Source organism: Corvus hawaiiensis, chromosome 6, assembly GCF_020740725.1.
Source record: "Corvus hawaiiensis isolate bCorHaw1 chromosome 6, bCorHaw1.pri.cur, whole genome shotgun sequence".
Lineage (NCBI taxonomy): Eukaryota > Metazoa > Chordata > Aves > Passeriformes > Corvidae > Corvus > Corvus hawaiiensis.
The window spans coordinates 21,009,579-21,037,434 of NC_063218.1; the positions used below are offsets into that span (position 1 = coordinate 21,009,579).

The 27,856-nt window shown below is 38.1% G+C and overlaps 1 long non-coding RNA gene across 1 annotated transcript; it reads right to left on the reverse strand.

Annotated features, from left to right (window-relative positions):
- Nucleotides 1-69: 69 nt before the first annotated feature.
- Nucleotides 70-27,766, reverse strand: LOC125326919. The gene is made up of 2 exons (XR_007204070.1): nucleotides 26,531-27,766; nucleotides 70-626 (listed from the first exon to the last, which is right to left on the reverse strand). It is a non-coding gene; the product is annotated as an uncharacterized LOC125326919 (long non-coding RNA).
- Between the last annotated feature and the right edge of the window lie 90 nt (nucleotides 27,767-27,856).

Genomic DNA, 27,856 nt, shown 5'->3' on the forward strand with positions numbered 1-27,856 from the left:
GCAAGTGTCAATTTCATTCATCATCCGCAAGCTCAGGGAAGATGCTTTTAGAAAAATAGACAGAAAATGTGTATTCCAAAAACATTTATTTGTATTCTTAAGCTTGTGAGAAACTTAAGATATCGGTTTAGTGTGACTCAGGCAAATGTTATATATGAAAATGATGAGATTTTAACTAATTCAAAGTCCTTCGATCTTTGTGAGTTTGAACACATCTTTACAAAAATCATTATCATATTGTAGTGTGTTACCTTTAGATAGAACAAGCTAAAAAATGTATAATGTAATGCTAAGAAAGGTATAAAGCAAGTTGCTACTTGAGTACGTAGGATAGAGATCTTAACCTAGTACATCCATCAATGATTGATCTCCAGCCATTGTTGCTGTACTTTCAGCTGGTAAAGTGTCACTTTTGTGGGTCATTTTGGCTGCTTCTCTGTGTATCTTCAATGAATGAGGAAAAGACCCACACCTTCTGCCCTTGGCTCACCTTGCAGGCATTCTGTGGAGGAAAGTTGGGGCACGAGGTGCTGCAGGCAGCTGCTGAGTTCCCAGGCACTGAGGGGACCATGTACTCGTACTGCCCACATTATGAAGACCATGGTCTGCACTGGAAGAGACCAGGGCTGCAACAAACAAATATAAATAAAATGTTTATCTTCTTATTTTGTGAACTTCTACAAAATTAAGAGCTCAGCTTTGAGAAGATTACACTGGCAAATTCTTCTCTGTTGTGAGCAGGATCTTGCTGTCATCATTCAAGGAGGAGTTTCATATTCTGGCCCTAGCTTACATTGTGAAAGAAATCTGGATATTTCCTAGAAGCCTGAAGGTTTTTGGCTACTAGAAATGCTAGAGATTTCCTCATGCTAAGAAAAACCACAGGCTTCTCCAATTACAAATATAATTGTAATTCACAATTAGAAGTTACAATAAAATAACATTTCCTGAAGAACCAAAGACCAGTTTAAACTTGCAGTCATTATTTGCAGGGCAGGAAGGATGGAACTGGATTGTAGCTAGGACTATTTACGTGGCTTGTACATTTCCCTTAATAAAAGAAACATTATGCCCAATTTGGACACACTCTTAAAAAGGCAAAGTGAAGCATTTGGAATAAGAAAAGCATTTCTCAAATGTCTTTTTCATCTTCTCCATCATTCAGTCCCAAAGAGTTCAAGACACATTGTTGTCTGTCAGACTAAACAGAGAAGGGAAAGCATTATTCAATTCTTGAAATATTTCAGTGCCCACACATCTTCAGTTCTCATGACTTTTTTTTCAGCCATTTGTGTCAATGATACTATCTATTCAGAGAAGTAAGAGGCAATAGAATAGAATGTTAACCTCTATAATGTCTTTCATTCCACATACTACCCCAAACAAATGCTTTACCAAGTTAAATAACATAGCTATAGAATTAAAATATTCCAGAGGGAGAGGCAAGGAAAAAGCCAGTGTTTTCAGTTGAAAGTGGAAGAGTGATGGCAGCTTCGAAGACCTGTTCTGGGATGCAAATGAGGATGTTCTTATAACCTTCAGTTCTATATTTCAGGGACTTTGCTAAGGGCAGGATGCTCAAGCAGAATTTGGAAGAGGGCATTTCCAAGGCAGGAAAACAGGGCAGAATGGCATTTCAGTTCTATTTAACCACTTCAGATCTATCCTGCTTTCATGTTTTTTCTGATTGAGTAAAAACTTAAAAGGATACAGTTTTCCAGACTAGCATACATTGATGTGACTCGTAATTCTGCAGCATGATGCTGGTTTATATGAATTAGATGTGTGATAGATCAAGAAAGTGGAAATATTAGGATTTTGTGAGGTTTTGTAATTATGAGCTGAAACTTTCCTAAGACAGCCTGTGAGATTTTTGATACACTTAGGTAAGATATTCTCTTTCTGTCCAGAGCTTAACTTCCAGCACACGTTTGAACTTCAGTTCCAGTCTGAAGTTTTATATTAATCAGGTCTGAATTTTGCATCTTTAGTGTATTTTTCTCTCTTTTATCTTGTCCCTACTGTATGGATGCAATTTACAAATATTGTCTCACTACTTAATCTGTTACTGATGAGTCACCGTCTTGATAGAAATGTATACAAAGGTATACAAAATGCTAAACTAGAATAGAGCATAATTACAACACAGTGAACTATTTGGCAGCTGGCTCATTAAAATAGTCACGGAGATAGTTTTTAAGTCTGTATAAACATGAGTAGTAAATGCTGTATCTTTGTGCTTTCCAAGGAAAATTGTACATAGTCAAAGTGATAGACTCCTTACAAATATTGGTTTAGTCATTTAGTGATTTATGGAAGTAGACTGGTCATCCTCATGACAGCCAATAGGTACACCTTTTCTCTTTGACATTTGTTAGTCATTAAAAAGCTACCTCAAAATATGTATGCTTGACTTTGAGACCAGCATAAGATTATACTGGGAAATACCCTGAAGTCTAAATGCCTACAGAAAGAAATATGTATTTTTATAGTTACCTGGATGTTGTGAAGAAGCAGTGACAAGATGAAGAGGGTGTAAATTCTCCCCTCCTTGTACAGTGGAAAGTGTTTTCAGTTTTATACTACTAGTGTAATTCTGTGAATGAAAAAATATAAAAGTTCTGTGTAAAATAGAAAAATTCTACTTGCAAGAGGCAAGTTACATTTAACTGAATCTTTAAAAATGAAGAGGCAGTATAGATGAATTTATTTGTTCACATTTAGGCATGAAATAAATCTTCACATAATCCAGTAACAGATAGTAGATACCTTAACAGTCTTCCAGTAATTTAACAAGGATGGAACAGCAGTGTAGGTAATGGTATTTAAAAGTTCTTAGTTATTGCTTGGTGCTTGAGGTTCTGCAATCCTACCCCTGAATTTATGAATGTATTTGTCAAACAATTCTATACTTTAGTCAAAACTGAAGATTTTTGAATTAACAGCCTGGCTTTGGAAGGATAACTATCAAAAAGTCATGACAGCAGCAGCTGGCATGGGTCTGCAGGATACCTTTTAAAAGAAACTTGATATGGGAATGTCAGCTGGTCAGCAGATTGCATCTGCACCTCTCTTGAGCTTCAGCTAGAGGAATATACAACAAAAGGGTGAAACGAGTATTTCCTGCTGCTTTATCCCTGTACTATTTGCCACAAGTACCATTATCACAAGCCTTTTTTGTGTTATTCCTTCATCCCTGCAAATATTCTTCAAAGAAAGGTCAGGGATCTATAGAGCTAAGCTTAATACTGTTTTTGAAATATACTATGATGTGCTGCAGACCAGAATCCAACACGTGAGATGGTCTGATCATTCCCACTTATACAAACAGAAATGACCACATTAACTGGTGACTCAAATTAGGTCCAGCTGGAATCCTTAGGTGAATTAATAATTTTCAAAGGTACCAAGCAGAAAGCTATTTCTCTGCCTTCTGAAATAAATTGTGAGTGCCCCAAGGAACGGGAAATAACTGATAGTCTTCTTAATGTAAAACCTTGTTTATTTTCCTTTTAACACTCTCAGAAAATCAAAATTGATTACCACATTTTTACCACATTGTAACTATTCTCAAAATCTGGGCTGAATACTCTGTGCTATATTGCCCAACTGGAGAAGTAAAGAGGAAATAATTATCTCTCTTACATATTGCAGTGTATAGCTATTCAATGACAGAATTCTTCAATTAAAAAAGAATTTGAATTAAGTAGATCCAAGTCCTTCTGGTATTTTTCTCTACTGGGGTATCCATGTACAAGCACTGATACTTTTGCTCTGATCATCCCAAGAACATCTCCTATAAGGGCTGGATGTGTTTCACTGCTCACCATATGTCATAATTTTTGCAACGAAATACTGAAAATATTTTTTAAAATCAAAGGTCCAACTAGCTTAATGTCATGCCTCTAACAGTGGACAAATATAGTTGAAAAAAGGATTTCAGAATAGGGCCAATGCACAGATATTTCTACAACATACTTTCCTGACATTCTGGGATTTCCTAATGAAACAATAATATTTCTCCATTAGAAATATATATTATGTACCCATTACTTAGTTGTGAGCACCTGTCTTATGGAAAATAAGTATGTCCAGATAAGCATGTATGCACACACACATAGTTGTCAGTGTCTTAATACATATGTAGATAATTTCCATTCTAATGCCAAAGTGCATTCTTGGGCCATGTGGGCCATGGCAGTAGGAAGGCCTACTAAACACACACAACAGTGTGTTTAAAATTTTCACTGGTTGTCTAGTAAGCACACCCTTGCTGGCTCAGAACACCCAGCCTTCCTGCATCAGTCCTCAAAGACTGTGGACGCTTGAATAAACACAAATCACAGAGAATCACAGAAACTTTAATGTTGGAAGAAACCCCCATGATCATCTAGTCCAACTGTCAATTTAGAACCATAGTCACCCCTAAGCCACATCCTCAAGTGTCACATCCAGACACCTCTTGAACACTTCAAGAGATGGTGACTCCACCACCTCCCTAGGCAACTTATTTTATCTAATATTTAATCTGAATCTCTCCTGGCATGACTTAAGGCCATGTTATTTCATTGCACAAAATTGTAATAAAAAAAATAGTAAGGGAAATTTTCATTGCCTTTTGAGCCTTAGTTCTGGGGAATGTTTTCTGGCCCTTTTTTCCCCCCAAAGCTTTAAAATAAAAATTTATTTCCAGTTCTTGATGTGTCGTGTAGCCACATCTTCAAATACTCTGAGCTCTAAGAAAAGGAGCAAATATAGCTAGCATTGACACAGCAAGTAATTTTTAGGTAAAAAGCTTCAGTCAGGCTTTCACAGCCACTGCTACATTCCTTCTTTATGATGTTTTAGAAGTTCCAGACAGAAGAGGAAGTGCTGAAATACTCAAAGAAAGGCACTTCACTGCTCCAGAATGGAGTCCTGTCTGGAACTCACTGTGAACCACTGGACCTCATAAGGGAGACTGTCCTTGAGTGAGGCTGATTCTGGCTTCTACAAACCTATGGCAGCTGAAGATTTGAGCTAAGATGCAGGGCAATAGACTGTGACCTTTTGTGTGCATTCTTCCCATAATTATACAATGAAAATGCAGACTGTTATTTCTATCTTGCTAAATATCAGCTGTGAGTTTGAAACTGTCCAAGATCCAAAACAACACACTTTCCCTTTAACTTAAAAGCTAAAAGTAGGCAAAATCCACAATTTGGAGATCAGGGATAGCAGTATGTCATACAAAAAGAGGCATAATATGACAATACTGATGGGACTTTGTGTTTGCCTGTTGGGTAGAAAGTGGAATTTTTCCAAGACCTTCTAGGAAAAGGCAGTATGGAGTCCTTTTGAGTTGCCAGAAAACATTGACAACCCTCAGGTGGGATACCCTTTAGGAAGGTTAGAGAGTGGGTTGAGGGAAGGATCTGAAGAAAAGGAAGTCATCATTGTGGACTTTCCATAAATGGTGAGGTAAAAGGTTAAGAAAAAATAGCAGAGGAACTAGAGTTTTTTTATTTACTGAAATTATATTTGCCAAATGAAACATTGTTATTCAATGAGAGCAGGTGATAACAATTCCTGAGATGATATCATGGGTCCCATGACCATTTAATCCTTGCTCACCTGTGTACCTACAAAATCAGAGTGGGAGGAGACATCTGGGGTCAGTTCAGTAATTGCCTTTTTGGCATGAAGTTGTGCTTGTCTTTCAGATGATCAGAGAAACGTATTGAGCAGTGCCTTGCAATCAGTGATAGTGCAGAAGGTATCATAGATCTTTCTGATATTTAGTTGGCTTTGTGCCTCCACCAAACCATGGCTGCTGAGGTAGCTATGCAAAGCTGTACATCGTGCTGGCTGAGCTCTTCCTGTATAATAAGGAATGCTTGAATAAAGTTAACCCAGAGTAGATTATCTACCTTGCAGCCCTGTGGAGCTTCAGAAGGGCCGGGAGCACTTCAGTAGTTAATTGGTTTGTGTTCACCACGGGTCTGATAAACCAGAAGGGAAGTCTCTTCCCCTTCTGAGCACTTTCTGAAATAGTTGTTTACTGTGTACCTTTCATGCCACTTCACTAATGTCCTCTGGTTCTCAAAGTATCTTGTAGTTTTACAAAAAAGGCTGAATGGTGAACTTTGTCTCATGATAATATAAGAATTAACAGTCACAGAAGATTTAAATGAGTTGGATTAAAGTCAAGTCTATCAGCACAGCCCATTGGCGTAGTAAAAAGATGAAGATGTGAGTTATGATGTATCTCCTGTGTGTTGTAATTTTTTGTATGTGAAATAGTTAAGGAGAAATATTAACGGTAGTTTCAATGTATTTCACTCTGATATATAATCTAGAATTCACAAATATTCTTGAACAGGTAATAAAATGGAGATGTTTTGCTCCCTGATGAAGAAATTACTTTACAAATTAATTTCTTGTAATCAAAACTTTTCCAGACTTATGCTACATTCTGCAATAATTTTGTTCAGAAGGTGTTGTAGATCCAGAATAGAATTTCTAGTGAAGATGAAATGCAGTTGCAGAGCAGGTATAACCCAGTGTGCAGAGCCATCTGCCTAATTCCAATGAAAAACCTAAAGTTAAATCTCCAACATCCTATAAACTGTTAGTGCTCTCTTTTTACCCCAATCCCCTCATGACCAAGCATCAGAGGTTCCTTTGAGGATTTATGTTTTCTATAGAATCTGGTAATACTTAAATGTATTATGGCTTAAAATTAATGTGAAGAAAAAGATATATTTTCAAGTATTTTTAAAGAAAATAAAACTTAAACCTGTGAATTTGGGGAGTCACAGCTGTGCATTTTGCCAAGAACAGCAAAATTAAGAAAAAAGTTTTCTTATTTTTTTCCTTAGTCATCCATCTTAAATGCAAATGCTGCTATTTCTCCTTATGTTGACACTGAAAATACAATATACAGGTTTTTAATAGGATTTTACTGTGGTGAGAATCAAATCCAGTATTATCCAATGACTTTGTGAAGGAAACGATTAACTCTGGAGAAGTGACTACAGACAAACTTGGAGAGAGCCAACAGAACTATAAGAAAAATTTATGTCTATCCACAATGTTGTTTTTGGCACAAAGGAAAGTTAATGAGCAAGTGCAAAAATAGGAAATAGCTGAACTTTGTCAGATATTTTTGGTGTTCTGAAGAGGGCTGTGAGTAAATCAGCAAGAGTGAGAAAACTCCCAGGTATGTCCACAAAATTACCTCTCCTTAGATGAAGGATGGTGAATTGTGGCTTTTCAGGTGGGTGAAGGCTACAGCCAAAGCAGGTCATGCTTTAGGCAGAACTGGAGTGCACTTTGGAAGTCAATCTGAGTGTGGAAAATAGAGAGATGATAGGAAGTGGGACCAGTAGAATAGGGAATAGCAATTTTGACACATTGAATATATTACTCCTGTGTGATCAATGAACATGCAAGGCACAAGAGCACATGCTCTAAGATTGGGACTTGCTTCCTTTTCCAGCTAGAAATAGACCTGGGTTTATTTAGTGTTGTCCTTGGTTATGGCAATATTATATCTTGCCAAGAAAGAGTTATCTTTTCATTGCTTCTGCCACCTTTTCCTCATTCACCTGTGGTGACAAGGCGAAAGGGCTGACACGGTAAAGCAGAAATATTTCCTTATGTGCTTGTTTCGATTTTGAGCTTTAAGGTTGCTCCTCCTTTGGTCTCTAAAGAAAGCAGAGCAATGCAGAAGTATGTAAATAGCTTCTGGGTTGCCAGATAATAGAATTCCCTCATGAGTTAATGAGAGGATGGGCACTCAGGTGAGAACAGCTGTGGCTCTGTAATTGTTGTTTTTCCCATGTATGTGCAAGTCTGGGTTTTTTTAATACCTGAAAATGCAGAGATTTTTGCTTTGTTTCTTGCATTCACTATTCTAACATTCTTCTTTTTTTTTATAAACAAGAATCAATTATCCTTTGGTAATTTTGATTTTAAAGAAAATATTTAAACACTTACTTATTTTTTACTAAACACGGGCCTGAAAAAGCGTGTGTTTAAAAAGTAATTTTGAGGTGAGGTTGAGAGTCGTGGAGACAAGAAAATCTAGATGGAGTTGTTTTTTTTTTTTGAGAGAAGAAGAGACAGTAGCACCTTCTGTGAAAATCTTTGAGGAAAAAATCCTCAAATGTTTTCAGTTTTCTGCTTCCTGCAGGTATAAGATGAAATAATAGCTTCCTTCCACAAAACAGCTATGTTTCCTTTCATAATATAGTGGATAGAAGAGCTTTGATTTTGGCCAAATTAAAAAGGGGACACTGGTACTTGTTGTGAAGTGTGTATCCTATCCTCCTACTGCACAAGTAGGAGAGCTGCAAACAGAGCCTTTTTCTCTACGCTGTGATACTCAGTACTTGGAAACATGATTCTGCATGTGTTTAACTTTCGATGCACAAATAATTCAGCTGAAGTCAAGCTCACGTGTGATTCCACACACCCTTCTTAGGAAAGTAGTCATTACTGCTGGGAGTATTCCATGGAGCTACGTGTATAAGGGCCACCTATATCGAGAACAAACATAGACAGTGTTGCCAGGGAACCCCAGGAAATTTGAGAGTGCACGACAGCAAGAACAGACTGAAAGGGTCTGTCCTGTACTGCTTATACTGCAGAACGACACACTCTGGATTATAATCAGCCCCTTGAGGGCTGCCAGTTTATCCTGCGTGTATTTCACTGCAAATCATTCTTCTCTGCTGGGTGTATAGCTGCTGTGACACTGCTGAGGTCATTTTACTTGAGCCAAGGTTGCAGTCACTACAACGAACGACTTCTTTGGCAAAACATTGACAGCTTTATGGTGAAAGTAATGGAGTCCAGCATGTCCTTCTTTATTTTTGTGTCAGAGGTTTTTAAGGCTTTGGCTACACCATTAAAACTAGTCAATCAGGTAGATCATATTAACCAGCCTTCTTTCTTCTCTCTGACGCTGTACTCACAAGCCCATCCTTGCATAAGGGTCAGAATGTTGCTATTTATATATTTCTAGGTTTTTTTGGACCATGTCACCACTTGTTTTCTTTTTTCACAGCTTCTTAAAAATCAAGATTCTTGTCTTCCCCCTTAGGGCATTTCTTGATTTAACTCACCTACAGAGGAGGACAGCTGTTGTTGTTATTCAGGAAGAGAGCCACTGAGATCAAAGACTAGCTATGCAAATTGTCTACTCTTTGCACCTTATTTTATTATCATGGTGTCACCTCTACCTGTCTTGTCTGAGCATCTCTTTCACCATTTTGTTACCTGGTTCTATGCTAAAATGTGGGATGTTCTTTCTGAACGAGCCAAAAGACTACAATACTGACCTTAGAATCACAGGTTCATAGAATATCCTGAGTTGGAAGGGACCAACAAGGATCACCAAGTCCAATTCCTGGCCCTGCAAAGAACAGCCCCAAGGATCCCACCATGTGCCTGAAGCATTGTCCAAATGCTTCTTGAGCTCTGTCAGCCTTGGTGCTGTGACCACTTCCCTGGGGAGCCTGTTCCAGTGCCCAACCACCCTCTGGGTAAAAAACCTCTTCCTAATATCCAACCTCAACCTCCCCTGACTCATTTTCGTGCCAGTCTCTTGAATTCTGTCACTGGTTACCAGATTGAAGAGATCAGTGCCTGCCCGTCCTCTTCCCCTCTTGAGGAAGCTGTAACTGCAATGAGGTCTCCCCTCAGTCTCCTCTCCTCGTATGGCTTCCCCTCAAGGTCCTTCATCATCTTCATTGCCCTCCTCTGGATGCTCTCAAATGCCTTAATGTCTTTTTTGTATCATGTTGCCAAAAGCTGCCCCCATAACTCGAGGTGAGGCTCCTCCAGTGCAGAGCAGAGCTGTTGGGGAAGATGAAACAGGAAAGCCTTGTAAATATGACTGCCTGACAAAAGATTTTGGGAATATGAAAACTACAGGCAACATCGAAATGAAAGCCACTTTTGAAATACCAAGTCTTAGTTACTGAACAACTAGAAAACAATGGTATGGCCGACTGAAGTAATCCCCTCTTGATGGAACAATACCCTCTGCTTGCAAACAGGTCCAAGGGTCAGAGCAGACCCTACTAGCTCAGCAGAAGGGGTCCAAAGAGTAGTTTTTAGAAGTTAAGATGTAACACTCTATGGTAATATAAGAACTCTTATAGGCTGTATGTAAATGCTATAGGATTTGTATCTTGTATTAGATTGGTTAGTGACAATTAGAATATTCAGTACAGAAGATGATTTATTGTATTGTAACCAGGACTTCAGACATTCTCACTTCATTCCTCTCTTCCACTTCTACTCTTGCTCTTACTCTCGCTCTTACACTCTCTCTCTCACCCGTTCACTCTCTTGCTCTCTTGGGCCTGCTCAGAGCTGAGTCTACCAGCTCTGAGCAGTGCCCCAATACCCACGCCCTTTACAATAAACCGACTGTGTCCCGAGACCTGCCTATAGAGATCTCTCGTCTCCATCCGTCACCGTCTACGTCCGGCCGTCCCGACTGAACCCCTGAACCCCATAACCTACACAGAGCAGGACAATCCCCTCCCTTGCCTGGCTGGCGATGCTGTGCCTGATGAACCCCAGGACATGGTTGGCCCTCCGGGCTGCCAGGGCACTGCTGGCTCATGTTCAACTTGTCATCAGCCAGGACCCCCAGGTCCTTTTCTGTGGCACTGCTTTCCAGCCTCTCATTCCCCAGTCTGTCTGTATATCCAGAGTTGCCCCATCCCAGGTGCAGAAACTGGCATTTGCCCTCGTTACACTTCATACAGTTGGTGATTGCCCAGCTCTCTAATTTATCCAGGTCTCTCTGCAGGGCCTCTCTGCCTTCCAGGGAGTCAACAACTCCTCCAAATTTAATATTGGCAAACTTACTTAGTGGTTTTATTTGGGTTTTTTTGTTGTTGTTGTTTAAAGGACTCTTGTGTACTTTGCTTTTTCTGTGTACAAGGCTTTAGTCAATGTATACAGTAAAAGGTATCTGTATACATGAGGATTTGTGGACGCAGTAGAAGTGTACACTGGCAACTGCGTTCCTTAGCCTTTGACCATTGTGTGATTAGCTCTCTGGGCTTTTTATGTTGATTCTTTAGACGCTAAATGCAAATAAAAAAAAGGAGGCAGGACTGTGAATTCATGTAGCTTTGTCTCTTGCCTCTGAAAATTATGGATACAGTCCTCTTAACAGCAAAAATAAAACCCAATTGATGTGGATGATGAAAACAGAACATCTCTTGTTTCAGACACTAATTTAAGGTCAGGAGGTAAAAGTGAGGGATAACTAGGAATGTCTTAACAGATTCCTGCCCTGCCATCAAGGCTTTGAATTTCTGTTCCTCTCTTTCAATCTTCACTGCTTCACAGCAGTATTATAGAAAGTAGTTAATTGGCCATTGTTTGTGGAATTAGTTTCTAACTGCAAATGAAAAATACAATTTTCTCAACTTTGGCTGAGACATGACAATTTGATTCCATTTCAATGGGTGTAATAATTTTCTATTTTGGTCTGGCTTTTTGCTGAAAGGGAAATAGGTGTGCAAAGGAATTTTTGGAAAAGGCTTCGTAAGGAGTTAATGGAAGAGACTGGTATGAAAACTAGACAGATGTTACAAATTCTAGAATAAAACCAGGTTCTGGTCAGTGGCGGTAGAGACCACAACCACCTTTAATAGGCATAATCTGCATATAAGTAGCAGGTAAACTTTGTTCTGTTTGACCTGTGATGTTTAGAATGAAGAAGTAAAGGCAATGACATATGTTTTCATTAGCTTCTTCCATCAAGTTTGCTATTTAAGCCTTTTCTCAGAAAGTAGAAGCAGTTTTATTTTATTTAAATTGATATATTAATTAAATTAAAAGCAGCACTGCCTTTCAAACCTTTTTATTTTTTTTCCTTCCCCCGACATAACATACCAGAGTAAAGTTATAGATACAAAAAGCATGTATGTTCAGGAAATAGGTGTTGTATCTCATCTTTGTTTCAGAAACTTCAGCAGTGGACTCCCTCAATAGGCAATGATCTGCAATACCAGATATTCCTAATAAACTGAAGAGTTCAGGTAAGTGTAATAATATATTTAAATTATTTTGGATATACAGGATCACATTTTACTGATTTTTTTTGTTTTTTAGAGGTTCATTCTTTCACATACTGATAAAGAAATAAGTTTTGAACGAGTTCTCATGAGCTTTGAAATTTTATTCAACCACTCAGTATTCTTTTAACTTTAAATACTACAGGAGGCTTTCTCTGTGTGAAGGGCTGACAATTGAAAAATGTGTTTGCACAGTATGTTCCAGAGACCTTGGAAGGTGTGAGGAGGACAAGGAAGGTGCATGCATATGTTGGCTGTTTTCCATTATATTCCCAAGCTTGTTTATTTTTTTGTGCTCTGGTGTCTGAACTACTCTTTTGTATTCTGTGTATAGAACTTCAAATTTGTAAAAATACTGTCACTGGAGATCTTGTCCCACTTATATTAACAACTTAGTGTCTCAAAACTGTATATATTTCCAATGCCTCAGTGACAGAGAAGTATTATCATTCCCATTTTAAGTGCAGAAAGTGTGCAATTTTTCCAGCATGACATAGTCTCTCTTTTTCAAGATGAAAATTAAATACACAGGTGCTGGATTCAAGCTCAGTTTGAGCATGGTCTTCGCCTGCATTGGAAAGGGAGAAATTGTACTTTTTCTAATCCACAATTAGAATTCTTCTTCAGCCTAGAAGTGCTGGTTAGCTTTTAGTGTCTGAGCAACAAATACATGACTAACCAGCTCCTAGAAAAAAAATTAATTCTAAAGGCTGAATCCTTGGACTCTTAAACTTCTTCAAGTATTGAGCCCTGTGACCTTCACTTAAGCTCTTTGAGTTCACACAGCATCATACTTAACCCTTCTTTCCTATTTGACTTTATTATTTCTCTTAAATAGTGTCACCTTCAAAGCATCTGAATGGGCCACCAGAAATCTAGGGTTAGTTCCTGGTCTTGCCACAAGCTTCCTTCAGCCAACACTTTATATTCCCTGCTTTCAGTGGGTTGTGGACTTAGGACTTTTGGCCTAGGGAATGTGGGTGAAGGGACTTTGATTTTTCTGTAACTCCAGTACTACTGTGATGCAACTATGAATAATCATATTAATACTGTGTTTGTGTACATAGACATACACTGAGTCTCTCTCTCACACCTGTGTCATGATTTGGGCACATGGAAAGAAAAATAAGAAACGCAAAAATTTAATAATTTGGGACTTGTCAGGCTGAGGGATGCTATCTCTCTGCACAATCTCAACAAATCATGATGAAGTGCCTAGGCAGGGAAGAGACAATGCCCTGGAGCTTGTTTCCCATGTGTGTTAGGGTGTTTTCTTCTCCACCCCCTCTCCTACTTTACTGTTCTTCTTTCTATCACTGTAAAAATTCTCTAAGACATTCTGCCATTAACCAATGGATATGCAAGTGACTTAATTAAAATAACTTCAATTATGCTGAACACAAGAAATTAATTATATAAATTAAAACAATCATTGTTGTCCACATCAAAAAGATTTTAGCAGTAAGACAGGATACACAGATGAGAACCACATAGGCAGCAGAACATGGTATAAATATTCTGATAATTTAAAAAAAAATCAAAATTCCCTTTAGTCTGAGTTTAATTATCCTGTTAAATTATAGTGTAAGCATTTTATTTCTATTGACTCTGAAGGAAGAAATTCAGTGAAAATTATGAAAATATTTTACAAGTGATCAGCAAGTTACATGGTGATATACACTGTTGCTGCTGTTGTGGTGGTTGCTGCTGTGATGGTAGTGATGGCTGTAGATGAAGGCTCCTTTTGTGTTAGGTGCTGCACAAACACTGTGTGAGGAGAAATTACAGCAGTGAAGAGAAATAACAGCAGTGAGAAGAAATAGGGCTATATGATCTCTAAAACAAAGGCAGAAGAATCTCCAGGTAAGTGGTGAAATGACTTCTGTATCCCCAGAGGCAACAGAAGGCTAAGGGGCAGAGTTAAAGCAAAAGATTAGCAGTGATTTAAAACCAATTTAAAAAATCCAGTAGTTAATGAAAACTAATCTTCCATTTTTACACTAGGAAAACTTAGATAAATGGATAGAGAGGCCACAAAATGCAACTAGTAAGACACATAAACTAAAGCCTGTCAAGGCTAGGATTAGACCTTATAACTTGACTCATAATTCCTTGCAGTAAGAAAATCATACTGCATAAAATTAGTTGTTGTGTGTTTTAGTCATCCATTCTCTGATTGATTAATTTTGGGGAAATAAAGCATCATCATAAATACTTTTAAGTCAGTACAAACAATATACTTAGTCTACAGGGTTTTCTTTCCCTAAAGGTCTGCTTTGCCTAATTCCCAGATAAACTGGAACACCTCCGGTAAACATGATCACTATACTTTTCTATATTTCAGAGATAGAAGGAAATCCCTTAGTCTATATGAACAATGTCTGGCTTGCCTGCCTTTTGTAGAAGCCTGAGTATTCAAAGAAAAGCCAGTGTTTCTGAACAATACAGTAAAACAGAGACTGCCTTTGGACAGCAATTGCCCCAAATACTTTTTATGGATTCAATGACCCTGCTCTTTTGGAGCAGGTGGTGTTAGCTGCAGGTAGTTTCACCATGACTTGTTTTTTTTTTTTCCTCTCTCTAAAAACTATTTGTTTTATCCTTAATGACTCAACCACTTTTGCCAAAAAGGCTTTTTATTTTTTAATCCTCACAATGGGACAGAGAATGGTGTTGAAAGGTATTGTAGCTGGCATAGCCTGAAGGCACTGTGAAGCTGGGTAAAATACTTTGTCTCTTTCTCACTGTTTAATCTTGGCTTGCAGTCATACTGACTTATTAAAACAAAATGGAAAAAAACCCAACCCACCCAAATATTCCAGCTTGATTTTTATCATGAAAGGACTTCTGTGCCAAGAAGGCACCTGGTTGGTTCCAGAGCGTTGTTTTCCAATGTAGCCAGATTATTAATTATATTTCTTTTGAAGGGCCAGGTCAGAATTTTGAACTCTGAACATCATTTACCTCTCCACAAAAAAAGCAAATATATAAACCAGCTTTTATTAATTAACCCATCCTGAGATTGCAAGGTGCTGACAAGAGGGCACAGTTGTACTAGAAATTGGGATTTCCAGATGAAATTTGGAATGTTTATGAGCTGTTATGGCTTTACCTTTTCATCAGCATACCCCAGGAGCTTTACTTTGTTCCTATTTCCAGTATAATTTTAGACTTCTGTCAAGTCTTTATCAGATATCTCTTTGTTTCTGACCCTGAATATTTGGAGGTTAACTCCTGAACTTGCCAGTTGCAAACCCTAAGATCATAGCAATGATGCAAGAAGTCAGGAGCCAACTGGAAATTTAGTAGCAAAAGTGAAATTCAGAACTACAAGCATATAGTGAGCCCAAAGAGACACTTCCAGAAAAAAAAAAGCTTGGAAGCTGCTATTCTAGAAATGAAGTGGTGGCTGTCTGTTGCTGTTATTGCTGGCTAAATTATGACAGCAGGCTGAACACTGGAGAGAGACACACATGAGTACCTTATGTGATCTTGAAACAGGATATTTTTACTGCAACCCACTGGAGTAAAAGGGGTACCAAAACTATACTGAGAGGTATCTACAGCAGAATGAGACTAAAATTACTGGCCTTCAGTGTTATTTTCCTGCAAGAATAACAGCGAGGCTGACTGTAGGCTCCCCACCTGGTATTCCCAATGAACTCTGGGTGTACATCACATTTATACCAACCCTAGGGACATATCTACTTGCCCAAGCACTCTGTAGCTTTCCAGTCACCTCTTTTAAAAGTGTTAGTCCAAAAACAAAGCCTGATAGTTTCTCCTATCATGATTCTGATGTTGCTTATCATGGATGCATATGGGATTTACAGCGTGATTTGAAACTGAGTTGTTTGCATATCTGTCTGGGTCATGTGATTATGCTGGAACACAGAATGTTCCTCAAATGCTCTGTCACATAATGTGGTTGTAAGCTGTAAGAGCAAAGAGTATTTTGCATAATACGCCTTGTAAACAAGGACCTCAGAGTAGAAGGTTCTTTGTGCACTTTTGTTACTTGTTCGTTCTATACCATTGAAACAGTTTCCTTTATTCACCATGAGATTCGTCCTGAACAGGATCTGGTATATATTTTCTGAGCCACTTCATTCTATCATTACAATATATTTTTTTATTATGACATCCTAGTTAGTATGTTGTTTGGTCTTAAAAATTAAGCAAAGTTGAGTTTGGGTGATAACTGGATGAATGTCTTCCAAGAAAACATCAGTGTTACACAGGAAATAGCATTAGTGATTCATAACAAAATTATGATTCTTCAATTTGAAATACTTCAGAAAGAATAAGTCTTCTGTATTTTGAAGAGGTAAAAAAGCTGAATCATTCTCTTCAACATGAACCCTGAGCGTTTTGGTTTTATAGTTGGTTTGAATTTTTTTTTTTTTGTGTGTGGGAAGCCTCTCTGTCTTATATGAATTGTATGGTGTTGCTTAACTGCTGCCCTTTAGTAGCCCCAAGACTAGTCTGTAGTGGTCCTACCTGAGTGTCTCTTGGATATTTGTAGGATGTATTTGATAATAAATCACTTGACCCACCACTACTTCCCTTGCTGCCAATATACAAACACATTATACTTCCTTCAGGGTGCAGTGGGTGCAAAAGACTACTATGTGCATAATTAACTTGCTGCTTAAGGGAGCTGAGTAATAAAGGCAGGTGGCTTCCTTAATACGAATCAAATATGTTGAAGAAAATGTTGCTGCTAAAAAAAAAAAAAATAATAAAAGGCATTCACTATTGGGAAAATTACTTGACCCCTTGTAGAAGTGGAGGATGTGAGTAGGATGGTCAGGGAATGAGATTTTAAATGTAAAATTTCCAGTAAGATTACTGTTTCTCATCAGCTTTCATATTTGTATCAAATGGGAGATATTTGTATCAAATGGGAGAGATGAAGATGAAAAGCTTACTCACAGACACAAAGTGAGCCAAAGATTAGCACACATTATTCTCCTAGTTTCCTGAACTTTTGGAAAACAATTTGCTTTTTGCCCCTTCTGTGCAATTTTAGGAGAGGTTTGTTATTATGACCTAAAAATGAACAAAAGAGTACTTATGCCGTTGTAAGTGTAGGATTCATCTACATCAGCAGAGCCCTTCTCCTCATTACAGGCTTTTGAAAGGTCTAGCATAATTTAGCAAAACTTTGCAATGGTCTTTCTTTGCCAGTAGAGCAACAAAAATCGGGCCAAGGTAAGTGTGATCTCATATATAATTCAAATGAATTTGTATTATAGACTTGCATGGTCCAATGCATATTCCTTGCCCAAAGGAAGATTCAGCAGTGATATTACATCAGATGGTTATGTTCTTCAGAGGGACATCATCAGTCTGGAGAAATGGGACTGCATGAAGCTTGACAATGGGAAGTACAGTGTCCTGCACCTCGAGGAGAACATAGCCCCATCCACCAGGAATTCTGGGTGTCTCGGAAGCAGCCTGACAGAAACACACCTGGGTGTCCTGGTGGACTCCAAGCTGAACGTCAGCCAATAATGTGCTCTTGCAGCACAGAGGACTAACAGCCTCCTGGTCCGCCTGAGAGACAGCATTTGCAGCAGCCCAAAGGAGGGGATTTTCCTCTCTACTCCGCATTGGTGAGGCCCTTCCTGAAGTGCTGTGGCCAGCACTGGGTTTCCCAGTACAAGAGGGCGTGGACATGCTGGAGCAAGTCCAGCAAGGACCACGAAGCTCAGTAAAGGAATGGAGCATTTCTTATCCTAGGAGAGTCTGAGTGAGCTGGAACTGTTCAGCCCAGAAAAGAGAACTCAAGGGTGCATATATGGGTCATATTGTCACCTATATTCATGTGTTTAGTTCCTGACATGGGTAGGGGTTAAAGAATATGAAGCGAGACTCTTCTCAGAGTTTCTCAGTCAAGACTCAGACAAGAGAAGAGACAATACACACAAACTGAAACACAGGAAAGTCCACTTAACAGAAAAACCCATTTTTGTTGTGAAGGTGGTCAAATAGGTTGCCAAGAGAGGTTGTGGAATGTCTGTCATGGAGATTCAGCTCCTGACTGGAAAAGACTTGGAGCAACCTGCTTTAGCTGACCCTGCTTTGAGCAAGGAGATTGGACTTTATGATCTTTGAGGGCTCTTCACTCTATGATTCTGTGTAGCTACCTATAGGAAACTGAGCTGTATAAACAGTGGGGAAAAGTTGCTGCCATATTTTGCATTCCTCAGCAAAACTAAGGTTTCCTGGAATGATCTTTTGAGAAGAAAATATAGAGGTCAAAATCCTTTGAACTCTAGAAACTGTAGGTTTGTCAAATCTTCTGCAAGAGAAGGGGCAGAAGTCGCGTGCCTTGAAATCTCTACCAATTGAGACAATCATTTTAGAGTAATTGTAGAGAATAAGCCTATTTTGGCATAGGGGTGGACTGTGCAGGTCTCTGCCTGTGCAGGTAAATTTCTATGGTTCAAGTGTTTCAACACATGTTACTAAAGCAGTATTTTATTTGTGTTAGGTAGACTACACGACAATGACTCAAAACTGAAGTTTGAATGTACTAGTAAAAAAAAAAAGATAGTACTCAAGGGGAGGTGACTTGCTTTGTACTGTTGTTACCCAAAACAGTTTGAGCTAACTCTCTTATATTCTAGATTGTGTGAAGGATTTATCTGGGTAAGCAAGTGGAACATAAGAAAGCAAAATGTGTGAAGCCAGGTTTGCTAGTCTAGCTGTGTCCTTCCTGGCTCCTGGAATGCTTATTCACTTCTTACATCTTTTGCCCATCTGCAGGACCTGAAATTGGAGGTTTTGTTGATTTTGTTGTTGTTCATACCTTCAAATATGCCTAAAATATTTTTAAAAGCTGATTAATTATGCCTTCCCTGCATGGTGTGGGAGTTCACTCAGCTATCACTTACCTGCTTACCACTTTTACTGCTTACCTGATACAGCATAAAGGATTACTTTTTACTGCATGGTCCCTCATTAATTTTTATTAGGTGCTGGTCAACTCCTTAATTCAATCCACTCTAATTAATTAACGTGATAAGACACAATACCCTAATATACCTATTAATACAAATGAGTGGAATCAACTTTGCTGCACACCTGTTCTCAGTAATCTGCGCAAATACTAGTGAATTATCATTGCCTCTCAGAAATAACATCCACAGTGACATCTTTGTTGCTGGCTGATGAAGCTCATGTTATTGCATTACACAGGATGCTTTGGAAAATGCAGTCTCTGTGACTGTGAACTATGGCTGAACTTTATACATCTTGAAGAGACTGCTCTAATTTGCTTGTGACCCCACCAGAACTGTCTGCCTTTATGGCTGGAAATGCTATAGTACAAAAGTGTCTCAGAAATATCAATGTATTAAATATTGCTAGAGTCCAAAGGGCAAAATCAGAACAGACAAAGTAGAAGTGGACTTGAGTCTGATGGCTGTAAATTGATCCTCTGTACAGGGAATTATTTCCTTGAAATCTGCTCTGGCTCACTCAAGGTCATACAGGCCACCCATGACAGAGGACATCTATAGCTCTACAGCAGTTTTAACCACAAGGTGCCTGGAGGAGAGGTGCTAAACTTGCAACAGACCTGGCCTTCATTAGAGATTGTGAAAGAGGAAGAATATGCAGATAATGTAAATTTTATCTAGTGAAAAACATTTAACATATTTTGTCTCAAAACTGTTAGACAAATTTGATTCCCTTTTCTCCCCTTCATCATAAGAAAAGTAATTGCAGTACTTCTATCTTTCTTTAGCTCTGATTTGAGTCAGTCATTGCCGATGTTGTAAGATGGGGACAGTGAGACATACAGGCATCTTAGAATCTGTAAGGAAGTCCATTGCAGATTATGGACTGGACAAAAGGGGTTCATGTTTTCAATTTGGAAGCATAAAGTACTAGAATATATCCCATTTTCCCCTCTTCTCTGTCCCAATATCTGTTTGGTGGAATGGCTTGTCTACACACAGTTAGGAGTAATTTTCATATGACCATAGCCTGAAGAAACTACTATTCAAGTTTTCAGTTCTGTTTTTCCAGCCATGCAAAATGCCAAGGCTCTGGGCTTGAACTTGACTCAGGCATTTTAGAGGGGGCTGGAACTACATGATCTTTAAGGATCTTTCCAACCTAAACCATTCTATGATTCTTCTGTACCAGCTTCTTGAAAGAGAACATAACCTAAGTGGTACACTTTCCTACCTTTTCCACAGACAAGTTTATAAGGTCTTAGATGCAAGGAGTAATTCCATGTTCATTTTCATAAAATCTGCTGACCAGAAATCAAGATTTCACTGCTCTTGAACACTTACAGAATGTCTGCTAAATACATTCAGATAACCGAGTATCACCAGAGACCTCTGAGACCACAATAAGAAGAAACTGATTTGCCTCTGAGAAACAGAAGTGATGTTTTATATAAATTTACTTAAAATATCTTTGGAAGAGATTGCTGAAAATGGTTAGGAAAATCAATGGAGTTCACTGACCAGAGGGATCTTTTCCTGCTTTTCAGTAGAGACAGCAATGACTGGCTGGGATTATTGTAGCACTGCATTGATCAGTTAGCTACAAAAATTATTTTGTACTAGAAAAATTGCCTTTGCGAGTTTAATGCTTTATGGATTAAAATTTAGTATGCTTGAAAGTGAAAAGCAAAGCTGAGAGATACATCCCAAGTCCACACAGATTTGCTATGAAAGCAAAAAGTGTATCAGAAGAGGGAAGGATGAATAGTTGTATGGGAAAAGGGACAGAAAATTTTTACTCAAGTTGGTAAGGCCTTTAGCTGTGAGAAACTGAAGTGTACTCTTGCATGCTTGCTACATGCAGCCCAGACATTTTGGCTGGCATGATGGGGAGAATGGCAACAGGTATGGAAGTGTCACCCTAGCAGAGCAACTCCTAGCAAGGTGTTAAAAAACAAGTAAAATGAGGGTTTGAAATTCAGTTGGTGAAGCATACTGCCCTTTTACTGTCCACCTCCTTCTTACAAGGAACAAAATTAAGGTCTCTAATGGGAAGTGCAGCATTTTTCTTGAGGGCAGGAGTGCTGAGAACACTGTTCTTAGAAATAGTAAGGTGTGGTTTTGCACAAAAAATAAAAAGTTTTTTGTTTTATAGCTATGAGTACCACTGCTGACATGAAACTGAACAATTCAGGGAAGGCAAACACCTTGGAAAGCACATAAAAATTGCTGCGAGACTTCTCCTGGTAAAGTCAGTGGGACTTTTTGCCTGGTATGTTGAAAGGTTGAAGTCTCTGTACTAAAAAAAAAAAAGAGAAAAAAAGGAAAAAACTGTAGCATATAATTTAGGTCTTGACTTTACTGCTTTATTTGTGTAAGTAGTTACACTCTTTTCCAAAGGCTTATTCCATGTGGTGAAACATTACTTTTTCCTAAGCGATGTTGCAGTGTAAGTTTCTTAATAGTTTTCAGACATAAAGGTATTTGGGGGCATACCTTTCCCTTGTTAAAGTAATGACCAACGCTTCTCACTTATTTCAAGAGTACTGTAATATATTCAAGGCATTTTTAATTAAAATGGATTATTCAGTATATGTACAGCACTTTGAAAGCTACGTAAGTGCTAAGTGTCATTACTATTCAACTCATTATCTTTTACATTTATCGTAAAACTAGCTATGACTTAGCTGCTGTTAAGCTTCTTAGTTCTCAAGGAAAACTAATATTACAAAACACTTCGACTTTTTTTTTTTTTTAAACGAGGCAAATTACTACTACTGCTGATTACAGCAATGATGATAGTGTATGAGCACTAACTGAACCAATGTAGAGGCCAGTTGTTCTTTAGGAAACTATACATTTATGAGTTGCTATGCTGCACTTAATCGTAATGGTCCCATTTGGAAGCACGGACACATGAACATGATTTGTCATTGCTCCACTCTTTTTACAGACCCCATACATGCAAACAGATACACCCTTGGGAAATGGTAACTATACACCTAACTTGTGTCAGTGGTCACAGGAGGTACAGGGCAGTGGGAAATCAGAACTGGAACACACCCACAAGGCACTTGCATTGTGCCTGCACATATGTGTTTCAAGAACGGGACACTTCAGCTAATGCTGTCATAAGAAATTTGTTTCTGTTCAAGTGCATTTGAAAATCCAGGCTTTTGAAGTTTCTATCTGGACTAAATATGCCTTGCTTAAATTTAGGTGTGTGCATGCTTCAATGTTTTGCAAGATATTTTAAGGGGGTTTTAGGAAAATGATCTTATTTTGTCAGGAAGGGGCAGAACTTTAACTTTTTTCATGTGAAATTAGAATCTTGCTAGCACCCTAGATTAGAATATTGCTAGTCAATCTGTCAAGTTTTCCACTGAATAATTTATAGTAATAAATATAAAAGTCTACCACTAGATATGTCAATATATCTGTTTTTCTCAGTGTATATATACCTTATCCACGTATATTCAGAATGTTTTGATGTAAAAACCTGAACTTTACTGTAAGGAAAGATTGTGAGTTAATAGGAGTGGGGTAGAATAATATTGTGGCTACCTCTAAGGTAAATGCTATGTGGCATTATTTAGGCTACAAAAATACTTGCCATACTTAGTTGTCTTTTGGCTTGGTTGTAACAGAAGGACCAGAAGAATACTTCTGTTCTTGGAGTTTTTAGAAGAAATATATGGAAACATATAGGATATAGTCTATCTTTGTTATTTATTAAATTAATAGTGTTAATCCTACCTGTACACAGTGAAGATGAAGGCCCTTTTTTCACTAGCAATGAGACTTCATAAAGAAAATCACATAAAAACTTGATAAGGTTCTTGGTACTATGAGTGTGAGGGAATAACAGATTACTGCCTAGGTAACTAAAGGTATAATGAAACCTTACAGGTGAATGGCATTAATTTGTGTCTCTGCTGCATTATTCTGATTACTGCTGTTAGCAATATCTGGCATTTATACATCTTTCCTCTGAAGATGCAAAAAGCTTCAAACCTTTGGAAACCTCACTTAAGTTTCATAAAAACCAGTGTTTGATATAACTCTCTAAGTAAAAATAGGTATATAGAGAAAGCATGGCAGAGGTTTTCAGTGGCTTATTTAAATGTACACAGTGAGTTGTTTGCTGACTGGGGACAGGTTTTTTGATTTTAATCTACTGTTCCATCTAAAATTCTTCTTTCCACCACCATAATTCTTCTGATGTAAAGGGAATTATATTTAACTTTCTGAATCACTGCATTTTCTTTCAAATGCCTGTTCAAACATTTTTAGGAGGAAATGAAAACTAATGTTCCTGGGTACATGCTCACAGCATTTACTGAAATGGTCTGTCATGCTGAACCTTAGAACAAGCGGCTTTCATCATCTGTAAAAACTTCACCTTTCCCAAAGGAAGATTTTTCCTTCTTCAGGTTGGGAAGGTGGCACAACAGACCTCACAACAGATATTTAGGCAACTATAAAGAGCAAAGGACATTGTGAGGGCATAAAAAGCAAATATCATAGACCCTGTACTTGCGTTAAATTTATTCTAAGACAAAGTTTTGATTTTTTTTTTAAAGTTGAGTTTCCCCTTTTTATAAACTTGCTTTTTTAGGGTAATCCAATATTAAATCATCAAAATCTTCTTTTCTTGACCCTCTGTTGTTGAACATTAGTTGTGGCGGCATCAAGTAAATAAGAACCTGAGAATCAAACCTGCTGTTTTCTTTCTATTTCTGGCTGGAATGATTCTTTGCCTTGATAAAAGGAGTAGAGAGATATACTGAAATAGAAGAATTACAGGACCCTGAAATTCAAGTTCTGGCTTGTGACTGCAAATTGCTGAAATTCTCTGAGGCTCTGCCCCTTTCTCCACTTCATTCTTTCAAACTTTTGTACTTAAATTGAAACTCTTCAGGGCAGGGATTTTCTATAATATATACTAATTCAGGGCTTAGCATAGTTGACGATTTAACTTAAACATCATATTTAATAGTGAAATGAACAAACCATAAAGAAATGAGCATGAATCACTGACCCTAATGTGGGGAACTGTGGTAGGAGATGGATGGAGGCAGCCATGGGATTGTACAAGTGTCACAGACTTCTAACCACAGAAACTGAAGACTGAAAGAACATGCTAGGCCTAAATGATTTCTAAACAAAAAAGGGTAATGGGATTAAAATTAATTAAAACCAAACAAAATCAAACAACAAAAGAACCAAAGTGGGAATGGAAAACTTAAATTTTACTAGAATCAAAGCACAAGTTTCAATAAAGCTGAAGTCTGAGTAAGTCTGAAGTCAGTGTCAGTGGGAGACAGAAAGTATTCTTATTTCTTACAGTACAAAGCTCTGGAGTACTTTCTACTTCTCACATTGTTGAGTAGGTATCCTGTCTAGCATCCCTATTATCTGTGGAAATACAGCTCAGAAATTTGCAGGTTTTCATGTAAAAAATGAAACATTATTGAAATAGTGGGTTTATCAAGTGACTGACTTGAAATATTTTCCTCCATTTCTTCAACTGCCAGAGATCTGGAAAATACTGTCATGAGGGGAAAAAAAAGCACATAAATTTATACATATTTAACATCCCTCTATAAGAAGCACAATGGGCACTTCTTGCATTATCACTTAGGTTGTTTTTGGATAATAGAATGAACTATTTGTAATGTAGCAATGAAAATGTTCTGTATGGACAGTTTGAAAAACTGAGGAAAATATAGTAGAAAACCCAGAATGAGCAGATGATCTGAGTAGTCTAGGAAAAGCTAGAGCCCTGGGGCTAAGGAGACTTTGAGCAATATTGTTCATGTGTCCCATATACATTTTACAGTTTTTAATAAACCCATGAAACGGAAGGAGTTCATTAAAGTAATGCCAGTCTTCAAATGGCCTGAAAGCTGTTATTTATACACTTGAATGTATAAAACCAAGCTGTTGCAAGGAGATTTGGACACCTACAATATGGTTTCATTCAAAGATTTGTAGTTTCTGTCATGAATACTGAAAGCATTGAAACAAAAAAAAGAAACCTTGGCTTTCAGTCTTTGATATAAGAAGTTCCATATCCTCACTTAGGGAAATAAATTGCCCATGAACTCCTTACTGCCTCATCCAAGAAGATCTAGGTATTTTCCTTATTGCTGAGGATGATGAGCTACAAATGTATAGATTTCCCAGAAGATGCAAACTTCTAGGATATTTTGGCTGCAAATTCATGATTTTTAAAAGGCATACAAATGATGGTAATAGAGTACTGACAAAACTGAGAGAAGCAAAGTTAGGTAGGAAATTTGAATCCTACTGAAAAAAAAAATTCAAAGTTGTCTGATCTGAGGCTGAGTATATTGATGGTATTTGGATATATACAGTTACTAATCTCATGCATCTAAGAGGCTATTCTTGAGAAGAAGGTCAGTGGTTTGCTGGGAAAAAGGAAATGGACCCTTCTTAACTGGAAAAGGTGGGGCTGGAGGGCTTTTCTAGAGCTTTGAGCCAAATTACTTAGAAATGGCTACAGAGATGATAAAATTTTATACAGATTCTCTCTCCGCCCTGACAAAGTCTTTTGATTATCTTTATTAATAAATCAGCTTCCCTGTTTTTCTTTAAAGAAACTACCTTATCTTTTAGGGTGGATAGGGTGTTTTGTTTTGTTCCAAAATTAGGTCTGACTCAGCCAGATGTGTTTTAGCATCAGCTTTGTTGAAACAGGGAGATGATTTTTGTTTTGCATAGAAATTTGGGGATCATTAGTGAAGGGATGTGAGGAATTCTTCTAGTCTCAAATTTGACACTACTATACAACCACACCCATGAGTCAATTTTTTCATTTTGCCATCATACAATGAATGCAGGCCCTTAGAAGGTACCAGACTGACAGCTTTGAAATTTATAGAACAGGTTTTGCAGAGGCATTAGCAGTTCCAGTTCTCCTTGTGTACTTCGATCTTTCTGAACCATTGTGTCTTGATTATAAGACAACCTTGGTTACTGCCTGGTATATCTAGGTATAACTTGCCAAAATGATATTATCTTCTTTCCTTATCCAGCAGTGACCCAATTATATGGCCTTTTCTTTCTTTAGTTCATTTGAATACTGTCCCAGTTTGGCACCTATTGGATGAAATTACTCTAATTGTAGCCCTGCTTTGTGGACTGACTGGGCAGTGAGACTGACTTCCTTTATCTACTTCAGGGACTTCACTCCATGCCATTGGAGAACTGCTTCTGTGGGCAATTTGCATTCTTCTTACCTGTACTCAGCTGCAGTGCAGATAAACTTAAGGGATCAGGTCTCTGGGGTATTAAATCAACACCTCTCACAGCTGCCAGTTTCACAAAATAATCAACTCTCAATTATGCGGCATAATGGCAATGGTAGAATAACCCAAATAAAACAAAAACAAGGCTTATACAAAAGGTAAATAAATTAGGCAGTAAGGATAGATTTAGTGTGCTCACCTTGGAAATGCTGGTAAGCAAATTCCTGTAGAGAACGGAGGCAGCTTTAAGCAGGCAGAATGGGGCTGGGGATGAACGATGCTCCATTCAGACATGGTGATGTGGCCAGGAGTGATGGAGGCAGGTAAGGCCTGGAGAATCCACACCATGGATAATCCGTTCAGATAACACTGCAACTTGTGGGGGAAAAAAAAAATGCTTTTTTCATTAAACATATTATTTTTTTTAAGAAAGCATGCTGCTGGTCCTAATCAAAAAGTGTAAATAGACAATGAAGGCTCAATGGCATTTTAAGTGAGGGAATTGCTGCTGAGAGATGGGAGTGATTTTTCTCTTTTGGCAAAGAGAAAAAATGCAGGTTTATGAGAGGCACAAATTCTTGTTTGGCTTTAATAAACAAATTTTGCGCAGGGCAGCAAGGCTGAGTGAAACTTTTCTCTTCCCCATCTCTAGCCATATCACTCTGCAGCTGCGCAATTCTCCAGGGATAAGCTCATGGACACACTAACTAGCTCGGAAACAAAAAGCTTCATTCTTTGGTTTTGGCAGTGAAAGCAATGAGAAGCAGCAAGGCAGGCACGCAGGTTGTGCTGAATCCTTTGGGATGATCTCTCCCATGAACCTCCTGGGGGTAGGACCCAAGCAGAAGCCTTGCTTGCCTGTCACTGAGAGGTACTCTTTCACAGCTGTGCTGCAAAGAGTAACTGCATTCAAAATAGTCTTACTTAGTTGGAGAAAATAAGTCTGAGTAACCAAAATATCAATCAGTCTACTTGATTTGTACTCTAGTGTCTTGATACGGTGTGTTTGAGTGCCACTGTAGCTTACACAGGTAGTTAAGCAACAAGCAAGTAAAAACCTACACAAAAAGGTGAAGGTTATAAAATACACTCCCTGACATACAGAAAGCTAGTATGGATCCACTAGAAAATGAGATTAGAGGACGTGGCCTGAGATTTAGTAACTCCACCTCAAATTTTCTGTGTCCAGGTAGAGTTATCAAGAGAGGTGCAGTAAACGAACTTACTAGGGACTCATACCCTAATCTTCATGCTACTGTGGTTGAAACTGGAATGAAACATGATGCTATGTACGGTTTCGGTTTTGATGGCACTGATTTTTATAAACATTACAAAATATGAACATCTATACCGATACTGTTGACTTTAGCCACATACAAGGTTTAGTAACAGTAAATGCTTTAATGTTGTTGGCTTTGCTCATTCCACCTTGACAAATTATGGATGATATGTTTAATTTCCCATTACTGAACCTGACTGCTCCTTAGATTATGAGAGGATTTTATTTTCTTTTGCTGATGAAGAG